The 15,441-nt window shown below is 38.4% G+C and overlaps 1 protein-coding gene across 1 annotated transcript in view; it reads right to left on the bottom strand.

Annotated features, from left to right (window-relative positions):
• The window catches only part of LOC131962165 (partitioning defective 3 homolog), a 572,304-nt gene that overhangs the window by 179,334 nt on the left and 377,529 nt on the right, over positions 1 to 15,441 (bottom strand). The window lies entirely within an intron of this gene.

Here is a 15,441-nt window from a genome sequence, read left to right as displayed (position 1 = left end):
CAAAGTATCTCCTTAACCCTTTGATGCACAACATGGGTCTAAAGCAGACCTGGGCATTGGGCGGCCCGCGGGCCACATCCGGCCCGTTGGCTGCCCTTGTCGGCCCGCGTGAGGTTACCCAGAAATTAGAAATCAATACAACCGCAGTGCTTTTATTGTGAAGGTGGTTTACGTACCCACCTGCAAAGACTCGACTCTTTAACTGATATTTCACTATATTTATTTAAAATCGCTCCATGAACATAAAAATAAGACATTCCTTGGTCACCTTGTGAATCCACCGTAAGAGCTAACAAACATTAGCATTATATTAGCACTTGAGCAAACAAGCACTTTTACTATAGTTAAGACAACAAATATAGCCACTAATATATATGACAGAAGAAAATAAACTTTAACAAACCTGTTTCCTGTCAGCCAGCCACTATAGAAGCCTTTTAGATACTTTATATCAACTTTATATGAATTACGACGCACTTGTTGTTATTTACCGTTCGTTTTTAATTTCTTACCGTTCTACCTGTTATATCCTGCCACTACCTTTCAAAATAAAAGCACCCGTTTCACACTGGATGGCGCCTTTTCAAAATAAAAGCATCACAACATTGTAAAACACCTAGAAAATTTACAAACATGAAAAAACAAGGTCTATAATACAAATATACCAATAGGAACCTTGCTAAAGGTAATTTACAGTTATAAATGTTAAAGTGATATAGTGATTGGAGTATTTACTACTTTTTACTGCTATATTTGATTTACTCCACATTAACAGTCTTATCATAACATGTATTCTTATCAGTAGCAGCTCAAAATCAGATAATTTTTATACATTTTTAAATAATTTTTAATTAATAATATTTTATAAAGCAATTCAATTAATATTGAGCAGAATTTAGTTCCGAGTTTTGGTCCAGCCCCGCAACCTTCGTGGTATTAGTCATGTGGCCCCTTGGGAAAATTAATTGGCCACCCCTGGTCTAAAGGGACCCGACTAAGTTTTTATGTTCTATATCTTTGCAATAAATTAATTACATCATTAAGTATTGCAGGTTTTCCTCATAACTTGTTTTTGATCATCATACACCCTATTTTTTTGTTTTCATTTCTTACCTTATGAATAAAAAAGTTTTTTTATCATTACGGTTCTAATGCACAATGCCATTTTTGACCCACGTTGTGCATTAGAAGGTGTTTATATGTTGTCACCAACTTAAAACCTGACAAAGAAGACACAAATATTAACTATCCTATTTTGTTAAATTGGTGTTTTTTCCAATGGAAATTATTATTTGGTGGCTCTAATAAGTCTGAAATGTTAAAATATGAGATTTTCCAATGTAATCTGGTCGTTCTAACAACTCTTTTAAAGTTAAACCTTAAATTTGATACACTTAAGTGGAGATTCAATTTTGATGCACTCAAGTGGACATTCGACTCTGACATTATATTTTGTATACTCTGTTTTGACATGTCATAGTTTGTGTCTAGTTTTTAGTTATTTACCTTTTATCATTATCATTATTATTATATGTGTATGTATGTTATTTGTCACTCTGAAAAGTGACAATAAAGTATTTTGGAAGAAAGTTAAACCTTAAAAATAAGACAAATATAGTTACACATATACTCAAATTGTTAATTTAGTGGATCACTTTTTGTATCACTACACTTCTAATGCACAAGGTAATTTTTGACGCATGTGTGTAAACTTGATGTAATAATACAAAAACATTTTTTTCTTCATAAAGTATGAAAGGAATCTGTTGTAATTAAAAATAAAAAACACGTTGTTCATTAGAAGGTGTTGATATGTTGTGCATCAAAGGGTTAAAAGCACATACATGGTGTGATGGATAAGCTGGTAGAGCAGCAGTGTGGAAAGTAAAGTGAATGTTGAACCTCTTCAACACTGTTGCCAGGCCCTGGACAGCTGTAATTATTTTTCCAATGCTTGCCAGGGGTTTGTTTAGGGTATGTAAGTGGAGCACGACTCAGGTATTGGTATTTCATTTTGTCAGAGAGCGTCCGTCACTTCCCCGGAGCTCTTACCTTCCCCGCCAGTTGGTAAACAAGCAGCCTGGTTGATTTTCTGTCCCCTTTATTCTGCCTCGATTCGGCGTGCAGCGAGGGGGCCGTCAGACCTAACAAGATGGATTTCTGAATATGTGTAGGTGAAGCCTTGTTAGATGTAAACGTCTGTGGAGGAAACTATCAGTAATAATGGATAAACTGTTGATTCAATTGCTTTAGCAGCCTCACTGACTCTCTGAGGGCAGAGCACATGTCGATGGAATCTGGACTGAGCACACTGCAAAAAAGGTGTGTCTAAAAACAAGATAAAAACACTAAATCTGAGGGAAATGATCTTGCTGCATGGACTTCATCTGAATTCACATGAATTTCACTTGAACGATTTCTTAAATTAAGATTGTTAAATCTAGAAATGAGCACGTTGAACACTTAAAATAAGGAATTAACTCTTAAAACAAGATAAATTATGTAACACTTCTAAAGTTTTTTTTATCTTGGTAAGAAAAAAATAATTTGCAGTGCACTCTGCTCGGGCCAGTTCATCGCTCCTTGCAGCTCTAATTTATCTTGTTTTAAGAGTTAATTTTCTTATTTTCAGTGTACAACATGCTTATTTCTAGATTTCCCTCAGATTTAGTGTTTTTATCTTGTTATTAGACACACCTTTTTTGCAGTGTGGAATCTGGACAGAGCAACATTGTGTCTTTACGAGTCCCTGCAGACCATATAGACCCTCCACATGTAGTGAGTGTGCAACCATTTCCTCTGTGGCCCCATGTGGTGTAAATATACGTCTCCTGCTGCTCTTCCTGTTGGTTTTCATAGCAAATGTTACTATAAGGTCTTGTCTCTACCCCCACAGAACAGAACACACACATGCAGACACTGGGTGTATATGTTTGTATATGTTTGCCCCATGCAGGGGCTCCTCAATAGGCACAATAACACAAACCAATGACACACACACACACACACACACACCAGTGTAAGCTACCATCAACAAGATCCTCGACATGTTTAAATTGCTCTAAATGAGGCATGACCCACTGCTGCTGGGTGATCACAGTGGATCTTTAGATGGAGGGCCTCACAGCCAAACACCGATTAGGCAAAGAAAACAAACCCCCATCATGGAGAGAAAACAATTTCTGACCGTTGTATGGAGTACTCAACTGCACACTATGAGACAATGGGCCCCTGGGCACAGACACACAAAAGGCCCCGTCACCTTTTTTTGTGGTGATTCTGCCTCTTAGGCCCCGTTTACACGAGGACGCTTGCAGGGGAAAAAAAAAACAAAATAAAATATTTCATCGGAAGTGCCTTTCGTTTAGACGGTGACGGCGATTTTGGGGCTTAAAAACACAAAAATCTGAAACCCCCCTCCAGAGTTGAAAACGTGAATACACTCTGCCGTAGTGGGAAAAACGCAAAACTCTGCTCAGGTCTGCTCACGTTACGTACGTGTTTACGTCACATTCATGCTCCAGTACAGGGAAATAAACAAACGTGTGGGATTATTTCCATGCGTTGGACCTTCAAGCTGCTCTGGCAGCTCTAATAAACTTACAGGAGTCTTTCCACCAAATGTACAGGATATGTACAGATAGTATTAGTGAACAGAGAAGGATCTGGAATTACCTCTATCACATTTTGGATGCACCAATTGGCGAGCCAGACGGCTTTAGACCTGGGAGATCTAGTGGATGGTGGAGAACTTGTGGAAGGAGTAGCTGATGAAAATGCGTGGCGTGAAAACTTCAACATGCCCAAAGATGCTCTTATCTCTTTAAGTGATACCGCCTGGCATGCATAAAAATATCCAATTCCACACACTTTTACGTGACCGTATGCACGCAGATTTCCTCCCGAAAACGCTCGTCTAAACGTGGAAAAAAAAGTGAAGATGCGACGCCACTTTTGCGTCTTCTGTTCAGACTGTCATCATGTAAATGTAGCCTTAGTAGACATCTTGCATCTTCTTATTGTTTTGTCTCTTTGCAGATATTTTATCTCTGTCGTCATTTTGTGACATCTTTGATGTTATTTTGTGTTACATTGTAGTCATTTTTTGTCTTTTTGTTGTCATTTTATGTTTCTCTGTATTAATTTTGAGTCCCTTTAATGTCATTTTTCATCTTTTTTTTTGTCATGTTGTCTCTTTGTTGTCATTTTCTTCACTTTGTAGTCATTGTATGTCTTTTTTGTCTCTTTGGAGTTGTTTGGCAGCCCTTTGTAGTTGCTTTATGTAGATATTAGAGGGACATTTTGCAGGTAAAGGTCAATGGGGCTCCTGACACTTTTGGCCTGGGCCCGGCATGCATGTTCAGTAATCCATCTATGGGACTACCCCCTCTGAAATACATTTGTTTTAGTGTATGAGAGATGGGAAACAGAAAGAGAAGAAACATGGAACAGTGTGAAATATACAAAGGTTATGAATGAGTTAAGGGATGGCTAAAGACGGGGGTAAACTAGCAGCACTGTGCAGAAATGCACATAAGCTGCTACTGTTATCATAATTTTACCAGTGGCAGCTTGTCTCTTGTGTTGGCTGAACCATTTTATTATTCTCTTCTTGATCCTTTAACCAAGCAAACCTGCAGCAGCTCATGAGTGATTAGCCAGCTATCTGCGTTTCACAGTTCAAACACACCATCTAGACAGCTACTCGCAGAGGACAAATGTTTTGAAGAGCAGAGATTGATTTCTTATTTCAATCTTTCTGTGTCTTATCATTTAAAGACGCAGAAAGTTATCATGCTATTTTGAGGATCTTTATGGTCACAAGGGCATTCCTCTTTCTGCTGCGTTTTCTACTAGTGCATCCTTATTTATTGAGAGTGTAAGTGCTTCTCTATCATCTACGGCAGCTACACTGCCCTACAAAGCCTAACTGCAGTAACTACATTTTTTGTTGAATTTGAGTTTTAACTAAAAATGAACTCCTTGATGTCTGTTTTATCTTGTGACAAAGTTTTTAGATTTTGATTTTGCTTTATTTCAGAGAAATAATCATAGTTTCCACGGTCTGCTTTGGATAAATATAAGAATTTAAACATAAAAACAAAGCAGACGATCTGATAAGGTATAGCCTTGTATTTCTTCATTGTGTTAAATAGTGAAGACAAGAATAATAGACATTCTAAGTTTATTTGATTGGGAAATTAGTATGATAATGATTAAGAAAAAAAAGTGAGATAAATTATATAAAGACTACAATATAGCATTACTTTGTAATATTATGTCTGAAATACACAAATATTTGAATGGAGTTGTTGAACACTTTTAAATATATTTATAACAAAATCAATTTGAGAATGTTTATACACTGAAAACAAAATATAAAAGCTGAAAGAAGACAACAACATTGTAGTTACTGCACTCTGTTTTTGCATTACTGTTAAAACCTTTTAGAGCAAAACCAGAGTACAGTAACTTCATTTTTGGGGTTCAAAGGTCAAATAAATCGTTGTTTTTGAGCGTAAAAAATCATATCAATACATGTAGAAATAAGTGTCATATCACTCACCTACCTATAACCCATTTGGCTGACCAGTTAAAACACATAAAACACTTTAAAGCAGCTTTTCTCAGTTTCACCCTTTGCATAGTCACTGCAGTTAGACATTGTAGGGCAGAATAGATCTGGTGTCAAACAAGTCAGATAGGCTAAAAGGTCAGCTGGCAGCCTGTGGTGTTGGGTTTCCAGACTGGTAAATGCGCTGTTATGTCTTTAACACGCCATTTTCCCTTCCGTTTCGTCAATGTTAATAAAAGTGCCCAATCCCAAGAGAACCTGGACTCAATCCTGAAAGTACCATTCAAAATAAATGAACACCAATCCTATAATGCTGCATCCCATTAAGTGGGAAGAGCTCATATGTGCACCTTCGGGCTGCATTGGACAGTAAAATGAAACTTTACTGTGTGCTACAAATGTCCAGGGGGTTAAAAGCTCTCTGGTTGCAGGAAGAGAAGATTCATTTTACTGCTTAGCTCCTCAGAAGAGGTGGGCCATTTCTGATTACTATGACAAATTCTAATGCCAAGAAAGCCTTCCAAGACCCAGCGAATGCAAGTAAAAATCATGTAATTCATTTGTTCTGAAGGAGTAATCTCATCATGGGAAGGACAAGAGAGGACAGTCTAAAGGAAAAACACATTATAAGGAAACATAGGCGCAGATACAGCTGCAGGAAAATACTGTAATTTTCATACTTTGTGGATAAAACTCAATCAACTCAGTGCAAATGCCATGTAAATTTGAGCTTTTTTGAAGCTTACGCATAAAGCCTGCCAACAGCGGACACGCAGAAGCCAGGGTGTATGTTTGACACAATGGGATTGCAAGTTAGAGCCGCACAGGATGCAACAGTTCAAGGGAACACAAATGACATCTGCTGTAATCGGAAACAGGGAATTATCCTCCCACTCTGTATTCTGCGCCACGATCCCCTTCGCCATTGTTTCTGGTGAGCGTGGTGAATGACTGAGAGAAGCGGAGAGACAAAGAGATGGGGAGAGGGAGGCACAGAGAGGGAGTTTGCCCGTAGACCCCGGCTGCCTCAACCTGCCTTTGTTTTCATCAGAAGCAGCCCTGGCTCTCCTGGGAGAGTTTGACGGACAGCTCTCTGTATGCCAGTCTATTATGTGATTCCTATCACACAACAGAAGCCTCAGTGCTCTGCTCCTCATCTCCCTCTTATTCACAGGGATGAAAATACATATTCCCCCATTGCATACAGACACGAGTTTGTCACTCCCCACACGTCTGGAGGAGAAATGAAAATCATCAAAATGAAATACACAAAAAGAAAGACAATCAAACCAAATAGGAGGGGAAAGTGCACCTGGAACCCGGTCATGGCCAACGTGCTGTGTTCCTTAGCCAGATTAAGGGCAAGGACAGTTAATTGGAGAAGATCCATTGCCATTAAACGTTAAAGGGGAGGTATGGCAAACTCCATGAATAAATCAGCAGCGGTTATTACAGGAACAGGAGCCCATAGTATAATTAGAGCAGCTAAAACTATGCTCCCCAGCCATTATTCACCACGGGCCCTTGCATGTAAAGATCTGTGTACAGACAGGGGCTCCATTACACATAATTTATTCAGAGAGCCAGGGCTTTAAGCAGGGCGGTAAAAGGGTAATTATGTTAAAAATAGCCTCCAAGGTGGTCGGGGGAAGGCCATGTCCAGGTATCCCAGTGGAAGTGAGGCGTCCCCGGGTCGAGCGGGCTCCTATTTCTCTGCCAGTTGTGGATCATTAGCCCGACAGAGGACGTCCTCTGCACGCTGTGTCACAACGGAATCATTATTACCCGGCCTGGTTGATCTCTCAATCACGGATGCCGGATACTGTCCTGTGATTGTGCATTTTCATCAAACCAATAAAACTGCAGATCACAGTGGATCTTTATATGGAGGGCTGCACAGCCAAACACCGATTAAGCAAAGAAAACAAACCCCCATCATGGAGAGAAAACAATTTCTGACCGTTGTATGGAGTACTCAACTGCACACTGTGAGACAATGGGCCCCTGAGCACAGACACACAAAAGGCCCCGTCCCGTCTTTTTGTGGTGATCCTGCCTCTAAGTCGTTTTGTGTTGCTTTTTTGATTGTTTTGTGTCTCTTGGTTGTCATTTTGCATCTTTTTATTGTTTTGTCTCTTTGCAGATATTTTATCTCTGTAGTCATTTTGTGTGTCTTTGTCATTTTATGTTTCTCTATATTAATTTTGAGTCCCTTTTTTGTCATGTTGTCTCTTTGTTGTCATTTTCTACTCTTTGTAGTCATTTTGTGTCTTTTTTGTCTCTTTGGAGTTGTTTGGCAGCCCTTTGTAGTTGTTTTATGTAGATATTTAGAGGAACATTTTGCAGGTAAAGGTCAATGGGGCTCCTGACACTTTTGGCCTGGGCCCAGCATGCCTGTTCAGTAATCCATCTATGGGACAAACAGATAAAACTACAGCCCAGTCACCAGAATTTTTTTTTTTGGTATTAAACATTTCCGCGAACCATCCATTGATATGTAAAGGTTTTGGGGGCCTTTAGTGCAGAAGGAGGAGAAACCACTCCTCCAGTTGGATGGCTCAACAAACACTGGCCTCTTACCCAGGAGACTGGTGTTCAGGCCCAGTTCATGTCCTGTTTGAGACCTAAAATCAACTTGAAGATGATTTTGTACTAAATTAACCTGTAAATTAACTTCTGTGCATAAATATTGTAAATTATGTTTTGAGTGGTAAACATGTAAATTCCTGTTTGTATTAAAAAAATGTTTAAATGAAGGCAGGGGATTTATAACTTAAGGCGGTTGCTAATGTTTGAAACTCACGAAGTTATAGAACTAATCTTAAAAAATACTGATGTGTGTCAGTTTTAGGTGTCAAATTATGGAATGGACTAAATGATGAAATAAAGAGGTGTGACTCTATGTTAGTTTTCAAGAAGACATTAAAGTCTAAAATTATCAAAGGTTACAATGAAATTTGATTGAATTAGATTTTTCAGTTTAAGCTATCATGTGTTTTGTAACAATGTCAATTATTCGGTTCAAGTAAGATGGTACAGGAGAGGCAAAAATATCTGCCTTGGGGCTTCAGCCTAGTCCTTTTTCGGTTGCTTTCTGATGGATTCTTTTGTAAAAACATGATTTTATTTTATTTATTTATTTATTTTTAACCAAAATAAAGCATTCATTAATTCAATACAGTTGTGTGTCACATTTTAAACTTCATGCTTTACATAAACCTGTGTCAAGTAGTTGTTTTTTTCAAAGTTGAAATATTGAATGTTGCAGCAGTTCAGAATTGTTAACGTTCAACTGTGTTTTAAAACTAAATTTTCAAACTGTTCATCTCTCCCCAAGTCAACTTGCTCATCAAGCTGAGATAATAATATAGAGAGGCTGGCAACTCCCACGCCAAACCTGGAATTCCATTGGATCAGCAACTGACTTGGCATCTCTCGTCATCTGTGACAAGGCTCCAATCGTCTCTTAATGTTTTTTTTAACAAAAGTGAATGTTAAATAACAGCATAATTGTAATGTCACATAGCTGACATGGAATGGTATGAGGCACCACATGGTTTTTACAGGTAAAAGCCATGTTTGTTTCCAATTACTCTTAGAAGTCACTCTAAACATTCCCTCATGACCCAGTCATCAGCTCATTCTGTAGTAATTTCATAGAGTCAATGCACCTTAACATGCTCCAACCTGAGCTGAACACAGCCTGACTATGATGTATCAATTGCAGTGAGCTGAAGAGGCCAACTGGCAATGAATGTCTCTCTATTGCAAATGCCACTCCATTGCCTGGCTCCCTCCAGCCCTACACAACTCCTGGAGTAATGAGTGTTTTCTTCAATCATTTTCACTGCAGAACGAGCACAATGGCACAGGTTCCCACATTAGTTGCCAAGTCTCTATTCAACACCATGCAACTCCCTCTCAGCAATATGAAAAACCTCTTTTGATCATGCTGCAATTACCTCAAACAACTCTCTCCTCCATATGCATCTAAAGGTGCCAAGATCACACAGCCAATAATAGTTGGTTATGAGCTGGTTATGGAGAAAGTGTGGGGCTGCTTTTCCAATCTCTATTATTGACCCATGGAGCCAGCTGAACAATCACAGTGGTCCATTGTAATAAAGGTGACAGCACTGAGCAGGTCCAGGCATGGGTGCTTACCTCCATTGGTTCCTGTGATGTGGTTAATGTCATGTACTACTGTTAAAGAGCATAAACAAGCAGGCTGGTTGGAGCCTTCTGTACTATGTTATTGAGCGCATGCAGACATAATGAGACAGAATCAAATAGTGCAGGTCATTTACTGAATAGTTTGAGAATAGTGATGTCACACACTGGAATAATTTGTTAATAGATCAAATGTCAATGGAAAAAATGTCAGCATCAAATAATCACAACATACACCGATTCAACAAAACTTGGTCTACATTTATTCAAAAATTCACCTCTAGAAATGCCTGATCCCAATTCCACAGACCTTTACAACACAACTCTTTTACTCCATGAAATATCCACACATATTTAGCACTTATAGATACAAAGTACCACTGAAAAGTATAGAAATACATATATGTATTAAAAAATAAGAAAAGGATAATTGTATTCCTGTAATTGGAAATTTCTTATTGTATTTTTTTTATAAAAATGTTTTGGAAAAAAAAATAAATACAAAGTTCACACACACTCACACTTACACACACACACACACACACACACACACAGACACATACGCATATATGGCATTTACATAAATTTGTCTGTCTGTCTGTCTGTCTGCTGATTTGCTGATTAGCATATATGTATGTCCACACAATAACCCTCCTCCTACTTATCAGAAATCAATGTTAACAACAACTTGTGTTGTAAATATCTACTGTTTTTTTGGATTATTTACCTTATTTCCTGTTTAAATTGTTTGCCCTTATCTTGTTCTGTAAATAAAAATAAAGTTGTCCTCCAAAAGTGGGGGGTGGGGGTGGTGGTGAGCCAAAAAAAAAAAAAAGAGAGAATAGTGATGTAGAAGAGATATTACACTCTGTGCAAGGGCCTGTCAATCATGAGGCTTACAAGGCAAAGTGGCTGGAATGTGCAAATGTATTACTGCCAGCCATGGCACCTCACGTCTCTTTCTTCCCTTTTCTTCTCACTTCCCTTTTCATCCCTCACTCAATCTTGTTCCCCATCTAAATGGGATTGAACCGTGGGGTGTCTGACCAGTTTAGCCTATTTCAACAATGATGGGCTTCAAAGTCATGAAATCCATCTCCTGATGTGATTTGCGAGCACCTGGAATATGATTAAAAGGTAGGACAAAAATACAGAGTGACAGAATAAAATGAGAGTGTGTCAGGGATAGTGTTGTTGAGCGTGTTAACTGTTAAGTCAGAGTAGCTTTGAAAGTTCAGAGCAGCTTTATTAAAGTGTTAATTAAGAATAGATAGGTATGTTTGCACCTGTTACTCCACCTAACTTCTGGAGACAAACTTCAATGTCCAGCAGTGTGCCAATGAAAAGGCTCAATGAAAAATGCTGCACTGTAAAAAAACAAAACGATTTTACGGTAAAAAAAACGGCAGCTGTGGTTACCAGAACTTTACCGTAATAAATACGATGCAACTTTTTTAAAAAATATTACGGTAAAATTACATTAGCACTGTTGATTTCACATTTAAGATTGCCATTTTATTCCATATTTTACCGTAAAATATAAAACGTTTTTCCATCAAAATAAACGCTGTTTTGCCATATAATTGACAAGAAAATACTTGATAAATGCAGCATGAATAAAAGATTTTACCATTAAATATTACAGTATATTTTTGTTAGAGATATGGTGCCAGTGAATTAGTACTAATAGTAGTAAAAGAAAATTTAAAAACTATAGTTATTTTACAGTGGAGTAATGTATTTTTCAAAAAGAAAATGCAAAAAATACTGTTTTGGCTGATTTATACATTTACAGTGTTTCATTGTAACTGAAACTGAATTAACCCATTTATCATGTTACAATCTTTTACTGTCATGGTTTAGCAGTTTTTCACCGTAAAATCTACAGACTTTTTTTTTGTGTTGAGCATGTTAACCGTTTAGTCAGGATATCTTTGAAAGCTCGGAGCAGCTTTATTAAAGTGTTAATTAAGAGTCGATAGGTATGCTTACACCTGGTACTTCAGCTAACTTCTGAAGACAAACTTCAATGTCCAGTGTGTGCCAATGAAAAGGCTCAATGATAAATGCTGGCACCATGTGCTCATTTAATTCTCAACTCTATTATACATTACCCATTGGCCATTTTTCATTGTGCGGCTTTGATGTAATAATTTCATTAAAATAATCAACATACTGTAGCAGTGTGTGCCTTTGAGATAAATGGAACTTATGTGACATCAGATACCAAATCACACTATGTAGCTTTCATTTCTAACACAGACTCTTGAGCTCGCCTTCCATGTATTGACTGAAACATTTCTCCTCCGGGAACTCATGTCAGTTACTAGAGTTATTATATGAGAGGAACAAGTTAGTTATTTCCCTGCACCATCTGAACGCTGTGATACTCTCACTGATGGATTATGATTTTATATTGGCAAGGATTTCTGTCAGCGGGATATTTCACAAATTCAATTGAGCCCTGCAAGCAGTGGAGGGGAATGTGATTCTGAATTACATCTGGTAACGCACACAATAATCTTGAGAACTAAGACATAATAGAGCAATAAAAGAGTTTTGTAAAACATCAATAACGCTGGTTATCCCAAGAGTGAGGCGTCATCATACGAGCAGATGAACGAGTCTCATCTGTGAAAACAAACCTTTTTCAAAACTAATCCAATTTACAAATAAATGCTGATCCTACTTTGGAACAATTAGGAAGCTTTTTTGATTAAACTCATTGATAAAATGTGCATTTGCAATTATGAGAACGCCATCATGGAGCGATCTCAGCATCCTGTCCATTCCGTCCTCAGTTATATCTAATTATATTTTTATTCGACACTTTAATGGACAATATGTTTATGATCAACTAATTACTGTGAAACCTATCCAATGGCTAACTATTATCTTTCTCCTATAGCACTCTCCGCTGGAAGTTTGTGTTGACTGGGTTCACTTTGTGGAAAAGTTTTGAGGCTGGACAAAGACTTGGGCTAACACAGTGAAGGTGGACCCTACAGAGCTGAGTGCAGTGGCCCGAACATTCACCAGTCTGTGGGAGAGTCAAAGATTTCTACAGGTCTCTGGCTCCATGTGGAATAGAGTTGGCTGTTATCTGTTATGATTAGCCAGTGATCCGAGAGAAGCCAGCGTCTGCTTCAGCCTCAGTGGGAGAGCCTCTGAACTTATATCGTCTTCCTTAGACACAGTCTGTGTGTTTCAGGAAGTGCTTGTGCATGTGTGTGTATGCGCATGCACACACCTCACTGACCTTCCTATCATTAGACAGTCACTAAAGAGCCCATTGTGCGATTCTTACTTGAGTTTTAAACATGCTCTACTGGACACAGGGCCATGGGAGATGAAGGCCAAAAGAGGAGAGGTGGTGGGCTGAAAGGACTGTGTGTGTGTGTGTGTGTGTGTGTGTGTGTGTGTTTGTATTACTCATGTTGTGCTGGACATATATCTATTTTTTTTTAAAAGCGTTTTTATCCAAAGCGCTTCACTAATACACACATTACTACACACGCTCATTCACCCATTCACACTCACATTCATACTGGTGTAAGGGGCTATCAGAGCACACTGGTGCCAATTCATTCACACATCAATGAACGCAGCATCAGGAGCCATTAGGGGTTCAGTATCTTGCTCAAGGATACTTCGACATGTTGGCTGCGACGGTCAGGGATTGAACCACCAAACTTCTGTTCAGTAGGCTACCGCTCTACCGCCTAAGCCACAGCCGCCACCATTTAGACAGTCATATTGATGGTTATCACCAAGATGCAACTCCCTATTGTTTTGATCATTACATTTTAGGTCACGTTGGGGTAAGGTTAAGGTGAGGATAAAGGGTTGAGTAGCAGATATGGTTAGGGTGAGGATTACTCTCCAGGAGGTGAATATAAGTCAAAGTAGTGTCCCCAAAAATGATGGAGACAAACGTGTGTGTCTGCGTTTTAAGAAGAGTCTTCATTCCCTTAGTATTGCTTACATCCAGGACCTTGTCAAACTCTACACCACTGCCCGTCCTCTCTGCTCTGCATCAGCCAAACAGCTGGAGACTCCCACCCTGCTGGGTCAACTCGCCTCAAAACCTCCTCCAGACTTTTCTCTGTCTTGGCTCCCAAATGGTGGAATGAGCTCCCCACCGACATCAGGACCTCAGACAGCCTAGACATCTTCCACCGCAGGCTGAAGACCTGCCTCTTCCAACAATACCTTGGTTAAGTCATGGTCACCTAAACCAGTGGTTCCCAACCTTTTTGAGTCGTGACCCCCAATTTAACATCCGCTCACTGAACAGAAGCAACAACTAAAACATCTCTCTGTCTGTGTATTTATATATATTTTTTATATTTTATTGTTACTTTTAATCTAAGTCCTTTGCTATAAGTTTAAAGGTCCATTCTGACCTCCTGAGCTTCAAGCCAGAGACTCCTTGTAAAGTAATAACTTGCTACTTTGGGATTTGTCAGAAAAGACACAAAATTACCCAAAAAAGAATCAAATAGACCACAGAATCACACAAAATGATCAAAAAAAGACAAAAAAATATTTAAAAAAATTACATAAAGCAAAGGAGGACTCAAATTGACTACAAATTACAAAACATGACCACAAAAAGACGCAAATTGACCAAAAAAGACACAAAATGACCAAAAAATGACACAAAATAATCAAAAAAAGGAAACAAAATGACCAAAAAAGACACAAAATGATCAAAAAAAGACACAAAATGACCAAAAAGACTAAAACACATTAACACTTCCACACTTTAAGACAGTGGAGACAGAGCTGACTTCCAAAATGATTTGGCGACCCCCAGAAATCATCTCGCAACCCCCATTGGGGTCGGGACCCCAAGGTTGAGAATGAACCTTCAAAAAAAATAAAAAATAAATAAAAAATGCTCTTCTTCTCTTCTTTTTCTTTAACTTAAAGCACTCTTGTAGCTATTATAGTTGGCTCTTAAAGTTCTGTACTTACTTGATTCCTGTGGTCCAAGGCTAGAACCTTCAGGTTGAATGCACTTAATGTAAGTCGCTTTGGACAAAAGTGTCAGCTAAATGACATGTAATGTAATGTAATGTGTCTACTGAGACAGTTGAAAAAGATGAGATAAATTGAGTGCCTGAAGAATCACAGATACAGTGAGATATTGTCCATCAGCACTTTGGAGAGTCCAACAGGAAATGGTCAAACAGTCATTCAAGTTGACTGTAAACAAGCATTTCACTGCCAAAAATATGACTCAAGCTTTTTCTTGGAAACGTTCAACAGAGGCAAACTTTGTGGTTCAGCTTTGACCTAATGTGCTTTCTTTTCTTGTGCATAACCACATTGAATCATACATTAAGAGATTACTACGACTATTTCAGGCTATTTACTGCTATCTGCTATCAGGCTATCTGGTTAAACTATTTCCTTGTTTACAAGCTGTCTGAGTGACTATTTATCTTTGCGATAGTGATGTTGTCACATTCCCAGATGTCAGCAATTATTTTTTTAAGTACAAAGTTATTGCAGCCAATGAAAATGGTGGCCAAAGTATGGAAATACTACATACACATACACATAAACTGTATTTGTGTTTTAAAGGAAAAGCTCAACATTTTTGGTAAATAGACTTATTTGTTTTCTTTACAAATTAGTTAGGGTTAGGTGAGAGGGTGGATACCTTCTCTTCTGCCTCTATATCAGCT

This window comes from Centropristis striata, chromosome 23 (genome assembly GCF_030273125.1).
Source record: "Centropristis striata isolate RG_2023a ecotype Rhode Island chromosome 23, C.striata_1.0, whole genome shotgun sequence".
NCBI classification, from domain to species: domain Eukaryota; kingdom Metazoa; phylum Chordata; class Actinopteri; order Perciformes; family Serranidae; genus Centropristis; species Centropristis striata.
The sequence above is the reverse complement of the archived record's forward strand: the minus strand, read 5'-3'. Positions and strand labels throughout refer to the sequence as shown.